The sequence below is a fragment of the Aethalodelphis obliquidens genome, unplaced genomic scaffold, assembly GCF_003676395.1.
Source record: "Aethalodelphis obliquidens isolate GAN/ISIS:26980383/991018 unplaced genomic scaffold, ASM367639v1 scaffold84, whole genome shotgun sequence".
Lineage (NCBI taxonomy): Eukaryota > Metazoa > Chordata > Mammalia > Artiodactyla > Delphinidae > Aethalodelphis > Aethalodelphis obliquidens.
This window is the reverse complement of record NW_020838028.1, coordinates 3,900,530-3,910,415: the sequence shown is the minus strand read 5'-3', so window position 1 is coordinate 3,910,415 and position 9,886 is coordinate 3,900,530. Positions and strand designations below refer to the sequence as shown.

The 9,886-nt window shown below is 42.9% G+C and overlaps 1 pseudogene; it reads right to left on the bottom strand.

Annotated features, from left to right (window-relative positions):
• Nucleotides 1-3,461: 3,461 nt before the first annotated feature.
• Nucleotides 3,462-9,620, bottom strand: LOC113613081 (NADH dehydrogenase [ubiquinone] 1 alpha subcomplex subunit 12 pseudogene; annotated as a pseudogene).
• Nucleotides 9,621-9,886: the final 266 nt, after the last annotated feature.

Below are 9,886 nucleotides of genomic sequence, written 5' to 3'. Positions count from 1 at the left end.
ACTCACAGATATAGAAAACAAACTTATGGTTACCAAAGGGAAAAGGGAAGTGGGGAGGGACAAATTAAGGGTATTGGATTAACAGGTACAAACTCCTACATAGCACAGGAAATTACACATTTTATTTTGTAATAACCTATAATGGAGTATAATATGCAAGAACACTGACTCACTATGTTGTGCACTGAATCAAATACAATATACAATCAACTATAGTTCAGTTAAAAAAAAGATTTTTATTATATTTATATTTTTCAGTCTCACTATCATGTATATAGGAAGGATATTGTTGTTGTTGTTTTTAATTCTCTTTGGGGTCTGGTAAAGCCATTCCTATCTTACCAAGGAATTATTTTATTTTATTTATTTTTTGCCTGTGTTGGGTCTTCGTTGCTGCACACGGGTTTTCTCTAGTTGCAGCGAGTGGGGGCTACTCTTCGTTGGGGCATGCGGGCTTCTCATCACAGTGGCTTCTCTTGCTGTGGAGCACAGGTTCTAGGCATACAGGCTTCAGTAGTTTGGCTCACGGGCTCAATAGTTGTGGCTTGTGGGCTCTGGAGTTCAGGCTCAGTAGTTGTGGCACATGGGCTTAGTTGCTCTGCGGCAGGTGGGATCTTCCTGGACCAGGGCTCAAACCCGTGTCCCCTGCATTGGCAGGTGGATTCTTAACCACTGAAGCACCAGGGAGGTCCCAGGATATCGGTTTTTATTTATGCCCTTTGATATGCTTCTTAAATTTCAGAATTAAATTTGAGACTTTCTTTCATCTGGTGACAATCTCTACTGAGTCCCAGTCTTAAATTTGAGAATTCATGTTTTTTGTCAATTCTAAATGTTTCTCAGTTTTTACCTCTTCAAATATTCCATCTCTTTCATTCTAATTCCTACTAGATATATGCTGGGCTTTCTATTCTGTTCTTCAGATAGATCTTATACTTTAACCTTTCTTTTCTATTTTCCATCTCTTTATTTTCTGTGTTCCTTTATGCATAAATTTCTCACCTATATTCTAATTCACTAATTCTTTCTTCTACTATATTTAAACTGCTGTTCTCCAGTTCATTGAGTTTTTAATTTTAGTTACTAAATCTTTCATCTTATGATATTATAATTTCTCTTTTTTACATTGCCATTTAAAAAGTATCACCCTTTCCTTCTTTCTTAATTTTTTACCTCCTTAATAGTTTTAAGGAGATAGTTTTATAAGCACTTTGCCTGTTACTTTATGCCATATTCTTTGTAGTGGTAATCTCTCTGTTACATTTGCTGATTCTCTTGTGTTGTGAACTCATCTTCATCACATGCATGGCCTCAAGGCCATATTTTCTGTAACTACTTGGATATTTTCCTTTTGGCCAAATATATCCAATATACCACCAGGCTGTACTATTATTTCAGCTCTTGAGTTTAATGTTCTGGCTTTGACTCCTGCTTTGTTTCTGGTTGATTTCCCTTTTTGTCTTTTGAGTTCAGCTCTGTATTAAAATATTTTGCTATATTTTATTTTTTATTTCTCTATGTTTGTAAATGAAAGGATGTTCTCTTTCCTGTTCTCTGTGCTGCTTAAACAGAACATCTTTTTAAAAGCAAGTGTTTAAAGAACACTTGTTCTTTTAAAGAAGGCCCATTTTATATTCCAAAGAGATCCATATTAAAAGGATGCATGTAAGCCTGAGTATGGAAAGGACTGTGCATACAGATTGGAGTAATATTTAAGAGGCATAGAGCAGGTCAATTTGAGAGACTCGAGCCTAAGCACTTGGTGAGGTTTTGTGGTGGTGCTGGTGGCAGTTTGGTCTGGGTCTCTTGGTGAATCATGGTGCTGTTAATTGGAATCAGGAACAGGGAAAATTCATATATTCTGGTACTTGTAGGATATGCAGGTAGAAAGATCCAGAAGGCAACAGGAAATACTAGTCAAGAGCTCTGGAAATCAATGAGGATTTAATCTTGTGGCTGGAAGTTGGAGACATGGCTGTACATTACAGGAAGAATGTATGCAGTGAGTAGAGACTGGTGCAGTGAGTCCTATTAATATAAATATTAGAGAATAGTACAATGAGCACTAGCAATATAATGAGTCCAGAAGAGAATGGCACGAGGGGAATCAAGAAAGACACTCTCAGTGAACACTGATATCCTCACATATACAGAAGGACAGCTGGTGATTCAAAAGATGGACAAAAAAGACCCAGTAAGTTCAGATTTTAAAGTGTGAGATGATCAATGTTGGTGATATATCAATAAGGAAAGGAAGTCAGTATATGATAATTATGATAAGAGAAAGTGAATTGTTTATATTCACATGATTAAGAGCAGGCATCATGGATGACAAAGGCACTGGAGATGGCCTTTGACGAACCATCTCTAACCACCGAAGCCTACAGAGGAAGAGAGTTAAATTTCATCTCAGATGGTATAGGCTGTTGTTCATATTGATTCAATACTAGGATGCAATTCACCAACTACATCATTTAGCTGGCCAGATCAAAATAGAAATTATTATGTTAGTACCCAAACCAGGAAGAAGGATTCCTTCAAATGCAACCAATTTGGGAATCTAGGCCCTACCTGTCAAGCTGCAAAACTGTGCTGTTTCAGCCACAGGGATGAGAGAGCTGTTTCTTTTACACAGGATAAGACCCTAGAGCCAACTACTTCTGAACAGTTGATGAAACATTTGTAGGTCTTATGCAAACTAAAAGCTGCTTCCTTCTCTGCCTAAATCAGAGCTCTCTCCTCTACCATCATTTCCCCTGTGAGTTCTAGCTGCTTGGGCCTCCATGAACATTCAGCTCTGTCTCTTCAACTCAGGGAAGCTCCGGGACTCAGCCTGGTTTCTTTCCCCATCCCTGTGCTGTAGCCTGGAAAAGCTCTCAAGGCAGGAAGTTGGGGCAATCGTAGGGCACGTTTCTCACAGATCACTGTCATGTGTTGCCTGATGCCCAATGTTTTAAGAATCAAATTTTTAATTTATTTGGCCTGTTATTTTAGTAACTTCCTGTCAACGTTGCATCTCTTTCCTTCCTACCTTGACACCAGTAATTTATGAGGAATCTATGTAGTTTGCATTTGAATGACCTCCATGTACTTTAGTTCCACTTTTTGATTTGACTCTCTAATTTGACACTTCTTTCCCTTAGTCAAACAATTTTTTTTTTTTTTTTTTTTTGGTGGTACGCGGGCCTCTCACTGTTGTGGCCTCTCCCGTTGTGGGGCACAGGCTCCAGATGCGCAGGCTCAGTGGCCGTGGCTCACGGGCCCAGCCGCTCCACGGCATGTGGGATCTTCCCGGACCGGGGCACGAAACCGTGTCTCCTGCATCGGCAGGCGGACTATCAACCACTGCGCCACCAGGGAAGCCCAGTCAAACAATTTTAATCAAGTTAATAGTAAGCAGTAAAAGGGCAGTTACATGAAAAGTCCTATATTTTATGTGTTTAAACTGTTTTTCATTGTCTTTACTTGTAAGGTGTTGAAGGTGGGGTGCACTCCTGAATCTTCTTTCTGGTGGAATAAACTACATATTGTTCTGGAGTGCCACTTCGATGAATTCATGGTTTGTCCAAATGAACTTACCAGCAGTCGTGTTCTTGTTGTTGGAGCATCATTGATTGCACAGTGAAGCCAAGGATGCCGTTCCGGGGGCACCATGCTTCCATCCACATCCGTGATGTGTTTCTGCCATTCATTTCAGTAGTGTGTATGACTCATCAGTGATGGCCAAAAAGCTGCTTGCTGTCTTCAGAGTGTTTGTTTCCATGTTTGTCTTCCCCACTAATGTACCAATCCTCACGTCGTTTGCCCTGAGGAAAATTCATAGATTGCCGTGGAGGCCGACGTGGCTGCTGACCCGCTGCAGCCCGCATTCGGGACTCGCAGGAACTCCATCGTGTCCCACAGGCCCAGCCTCCGGGGTGCACCAAGCAAAACCCGCTCAGGGAGAAGGCCGCCAGGAGCAGCTGGGAGCACATGATAGAACATTTCACGTGGGAGAATATTCAGACTCCTCTTACGTCTTCTTCGGTAAGAATTAGAAGCTGATTTTATGCATTTAGAACTAATTCTTTTCATTGTCATAATAAAAACAATTTAAGAAACACATTAGGATGGATATACAAATGTATATTTAATAGCCAAATTCTAAGACTTAGAATGAGGAGAGCAGGGAAGCAGAACCTTGTGGAAAATGAAGCCCTAACAATGCTTATTCCTTCTGGCTGTGTTTACTTTAAAAAACAGCATTCAAACAGCAAACACTTCAGTTTTAATGAAGTCTCAAATGGGACAAACCTGATTCGGATTTAATTAGTTGAAAAAAACTGCCGAAAATTAGTAGTTTGGAATTTTTGAAAGATACTGTCTTGGACTACTGATAATTGCAATCATAGTTGTTTTTCAGTTGCAGAGCTGAAATTTTGTATAAAATAAGCCATTAGAACTGAGAGAAAAAATTAAGAATACAGAGATACTAGGAGGACCAGGGAATTATTTTATATCTTCAGGCCTGGCATTATGTCCAGTAGACTTGTGAGACTCAGTAAATACTTGTGAAATAAAGAATGAATGGAGGAATGAATTCTGACTCCTGGAAGGCAAGGATTGTACTTATCTTGTTCGCTGTTAAGCTTACGATACCTAGTTTTTGGTCTGGCACGTTGTACGCAGTAAACATTTTTATTGGTTGGGTTAATGAATGAATTAAAATTACATGCCCTACAGGTATACCGTTGTATGCCAATTTGAAAATATATTTTCAGTTCTGGAAATTTCCAGTCCTTATCTAACTGAAAAGTTATGCTAAAAAATGGGAGGCAACCCAAGTCAATGATATACTGGTTGGAGGAGTTTACACATCTCTTCCAATCTAGTGATGAAGGAATTTACGTTGCAAATAAGAGTTGTGTTGCAAAAGCTGACAATTTGTAAGAGTTCATCTGTAGGAGATTCCTTTTTCCATTTCTATTTGAAGTCCCTTTCATGAAGAAGAAATGGAAAGATAAAAATGCCTAAAAAGCAGACACAGGAATTTAAAGAGAAAGGAAAATTAGTCAGCAACCATGCACCACACATCACTACTCAAACAATGAAGACTCATGAGATCCCGACAAAAGATGCTGCAAGGCCAAGGCTAGACCTCAGGGAACAAAAGGGGGCTAGTTCCGACGTCTCCCTCCCCTCCCCCGACCCTGAGTTCACAAGAATGTTTTATCATAAACTCCTTGTTCATTATAAGTAGAAATGCCCAGTTTTCTTCTTGCCCTTCGAAACCAGTTTTGGCGTAAGTAAGGTGGTCATGCTGTCAGATCACTGTGGAGGCCCAGCCAACATGGATGGGTGAAAATGCCTGGAGAGAGCAGGCCAGGTTAACAGCTCTCCTGTATAGCAGCCCCTCCACTAGTTTTATTCCTATAGGGGCATGCGAGAGGCTATATTCTCATCCTACCAGGAAACAACTGTCACAAAACAAGAGTGCTTAACATGAGAAACGCTAATTTTATACTTGGGTCATTTCAATCTTACTCACTGATGTTAGACTCCAGTTATTGGTGGAGGTACTTCTGAGCATTTAGGTTAAAAAAAAAAACAAAAAAACCCTACATAACTGCCCCCAGTTCATCCTCCCTACCTCCCCTGCCTGGGATGTTGGAGAATCTGTGTGAGCCTGAAACACAGCAGCAGTGCCCCCTCTCTCTTCCATTGGACCCCAAGGAAACAGTAAGACCTAGTTTGTGGGGACTTTGCCATTCCTCCACTCAGCAAAAGACAATTTCCTCTGTGTTGCAACTTTCTATTTGGCTAGAGGATAGAAGGGTTGGCAGGACCAGAGCTGGCTACTAAAAGCAGGCACAGTAAAACCTCACAATGAGTTGCCTCTTTCAGCTTGGCACATGATGTTAGGAGCTGGAATAGAGAAACACTTGTAATAAGTTGCAGTTGGGAGGAGGGTGATGGTGCTTCTGTAGAAGTCTTGTGTTTTGATCCCCTCCCCCCCTTTCGGTGGCATAATCATGAGCCTCACTTTTGTTTTTCATATTTTAAATTCAGCCTGTACTGAACTTGCCACAGAAATAGATCTGCACTGACACTCCCACTCTCAAGCTGCCGGTGCTGGGTCGCAGGTTTGACATTGCTTGAGCTAACTCAGAAACTAGACAGTTGAAGTGGCATTAAAGACGTAGCTACGTGAATAGACCCACTTCCTGGTTGGAAAACCTGGATCGTATTTTATTTCCATCTCTGATACTCTCACACATCTTTAACATCACCACTAGGCTCGTCACACTGTGATTGCCCACACTCACAAGGTTGTGTTAAAAAAGGGAATTGCTTTATGACACAGGCATATTTTTTGCCCAAGTGAAAGGGTACAGTGGAAATCATTCTCACTTGGACAAGCTCTCCTGTGGATGCCTGATGCCTGGAAGTCAGATTAATGGAACCACTGGGTCAAGGCCTGTCATCAGAGTGGGAGGTCAGAATCAGGGAGGCCTAGAGGGAGGCAGCAGGAGGCACTGGCAGGAGAGGTAGACAGAGCATCAAAGGTGGAGGTTAGAAAGGCAGACCAAGATGTCAGGGACCCTTGCCAGGGGAGACCTCACTCCAGGGCTGAAAGCCAGAGCAGGCCTTCAACTCTTGGAGGAGTGCTAAGATAGGGTGGGAGGAAAGAGAGCCCAGAGCTCTGTCCCTAGAGACTAGTCAGCATTTATGGAGCAACTGAGCCAGGTACCGGGCTGCCAATCTTCTGTATGCCAATCAATGCTCTTGTCCCAATACATGTCATCTGTTTTTTCACTCTCGTATCTGTCACTGGCTGGTGAGTTCCTGGAGGGAAAGGCCTATGTATGTCTCGATCACTGAACGGGGTACCTGGCATATAGAAAATGTTTGGTAAATGTTTGTTGATTGAGTAAGTGACCTTACATCTTTCAAATTATTCCCATGTTCCTGTTGACCAAACCGAGTGTCAGAGAGATTAAGAAGGAAGAGAGGTCCCAGATTCTGCAAATGGAGTCCAATGTGGACTCAATCTGAATTTCTGATAAACCAAGAATCAAACCAAGGGGCAGAAGATAAGGGTTACTTATCTTTTAGGTCTAATAGCTACAGTTGCAGACCTTCCAAAAGGGAAAGCCGTAGCAGTAGCAAAGCAAATCAAGGCTCCAAGTTTAACTGCCACATCAATGAAGATGTGGCAGTTAGGGTTAAGATTGCCAGACAAAATCTAGGACACCCAATTAATTAGAATTTCATATAAACAACAAATAATCTTAGTATAAATATGTCCCAGATATTGTATGGATGTACTTAGATTTAAAAAGTATTCCTTGTTTATCTGAAATTCAAATATAACTGGCACCGTGAGGTTTTATTTGCCAAATTTGGCAACCCTAGATGGGGGTTGGTTTTTGGGATGCAGGTGGGAATCGGGAGGTAGGTTAACCCATCTCAGCAGCCACAAAGCTAGCTCCAGAGGGTCCCAGCACTCCCATGACCGGGGTGCTCCCTCTAGGGTAAGAAGCTTTAGAACCACAGCCCACCAGGTTCTGATTTAGCAGCAGCCTGAGTGCCCTCTCGTTACCTGCTCAGAATGGGAGCCCACTGGTGCTGCTTCCTTCCCCCGGTCCTCCCGCCTGCACAATGCGTCTCGCTGTCATATTTCCCAAGACAGCATACGGCTGTGGTAGTTTGTCACTATTCAGTATAGATGGCCTGCCACAGAATAGGTGCTCAGTAAATATTTCTTGAATGGATGAACAAATCAGTTTCTGTTTTGTTTTGTTTTTTGCGGTACGCGGGCCTCTCACTGTTGTGGCCTCTCCTATTGGCGGAGCACAGGCTCCGGACGTGCAGGCTCAGCGGCCATGGCTCATGGGCCCAGCCGCTCCGCGGCATATGGGATCTTCCCGGACCGGGGCACGAACCCGCGTCCCCTGCATCGGCAAGCGGACTCTCAACCACTGCGCCACCAGGGAAGCCCAACAAATCAGTTTTAAAATGTGTCACCGCCCTTCTTCCAGACTGTCCACAGTCAACTCTGGCACATATTCTCAGATTTAATCAGTTGTGGCAGAAGTATCAGGGCCAATTAGGGTCTCGGTGCAAAAGCGTAAGAGTATTTTTCTGAAAGACACCCCTTGGCTTCTTTCTCAGCAGGGATCTGTAGGTGTGGCAGGTGATCTGAGATTTTATCCTGTCAGTCGGCATGGCCCATCTGGTACACTCGACTTATGCAGTCAGCCTGTCTGAGAAGCATGGCCCGTCCAGGATGCCAGCCTCAGACCATTGACAACCAATAAGCTTTAGTCATATTAATGTTGGGGTGATTATATAATTCATTATCTAAACTGAGATACTTTGATGGAGTAAAAGAAAGTGCTAATCATAATGCAACTAGGAAAAATAATATAAACCCAAACTGGGACATACTGACATCTTAATTTCTGTGAATAATAAACACCCCCTAGAATCCCCTGGATGCCGTGATCTCCAAATGCCACTCTTTGGACACACTGACCATATTACCCGATCAGCTGCATACATGCCTCTGGACTGCTTTTCCTCGAGGTATTTTATCAGGAAAGAGTCTATGAGATTTTCCTCACAAATCTGATTCAGGTAATACTTTGCTGAGTATGTTTCTGTCTCTATCACAGATTAGGCGTCTCTTAGAGATGATGGTCCATGCCATTTACTTTTGTATTCTAGCACCTGACACAGTTCCTTACACTTGGAAAGTGTACTTGTATCAATAGCATAGGCTGTTATGGTGCAAAAACAAACCACCCTCCAATTTTGGTGGCTTGTAAGGAAAAGCGTTTTTCTTTTTCGCACCACATGTCCAGTGTTGGTCAGCTTGGACCCTGTTCCACATCCTGTTTAATCTGGAACTCAGACTGATGAGCAATTTTTATCTGGAATGTGGCAGATCTCATGGCAGAGGGAAAACAGACGATGTCGAATCACAGACTTGCTCTTAAAGTTTCTGCTCAGAGGAGAGAGTTACCTCCACTTGCTTTCCATTGTGAAAGCCAGTTAAGCAGCCAACTCTGCTTCACTGAGGAAGGGAAATAGAATTTTCTCACAGGGAAGCATAGCAAACGTTTTGAACAATAGTACCAAATCTACCACATACTCAGTGAATGTGAATGGAACTCAACTGAGCATCATTATTTAACTCTGTACTCCAGATTTTCCTGACACGAAGGAGAGGTGAGGAGGGATGCAATGGGGGAGGGGTAGGGGAAAAAGCACGCTCTGTGTACAATATTTGAAGAGCCCAGCACGTCTGCTCACCTCTCTGCTTTCTGTTTAGGCACATTTCTACCTGGGAGGAACGAGGAAAGCTTCAGTTCTACTCTTTTCTTTACCCATCTTCTCCTTCCCCAGGGTCACGGCTGGGAAGAGAGTCTAGCCATCCTAGCAGGATCAAAGAATAGCAGCTCTCTGATTTCAAACCATTCCAGCTCTGGGGCTATAATATGACTTCCTTCAATTATTTGACACCTACCCCTTGCCAAGTGCCAGGTACCGGGCACTGTCCAGGGGCCCATGAATGTTTCAATCATGTCAAGGTTCTTGCCTTCAGGCAGCTTGCGCTCAGTAGAGGAACAAGACATGTGCAAGTAATTCTTGGTGACGGGACATATGTCAAGCCCTCAATGCTTGAAATTCCTGTGTTGCAGCCCACTTGAGTCTCTCTGGTTGCAAGTCCTGGCCAGTTTGGATTTAACCCAACACACTAGGTGCAGATGGAGTCCCAGTGGTTATTCAAGTGACTCCTGCCTTCTCCAGGAAGCCTTTCTCAACTCAGACAGAGGAGGCTTAAGTTCCTACCAGACTTAGTCTGACCCCTTCGCTCCCCTCCTGTGCTGTGTGCTTTGAA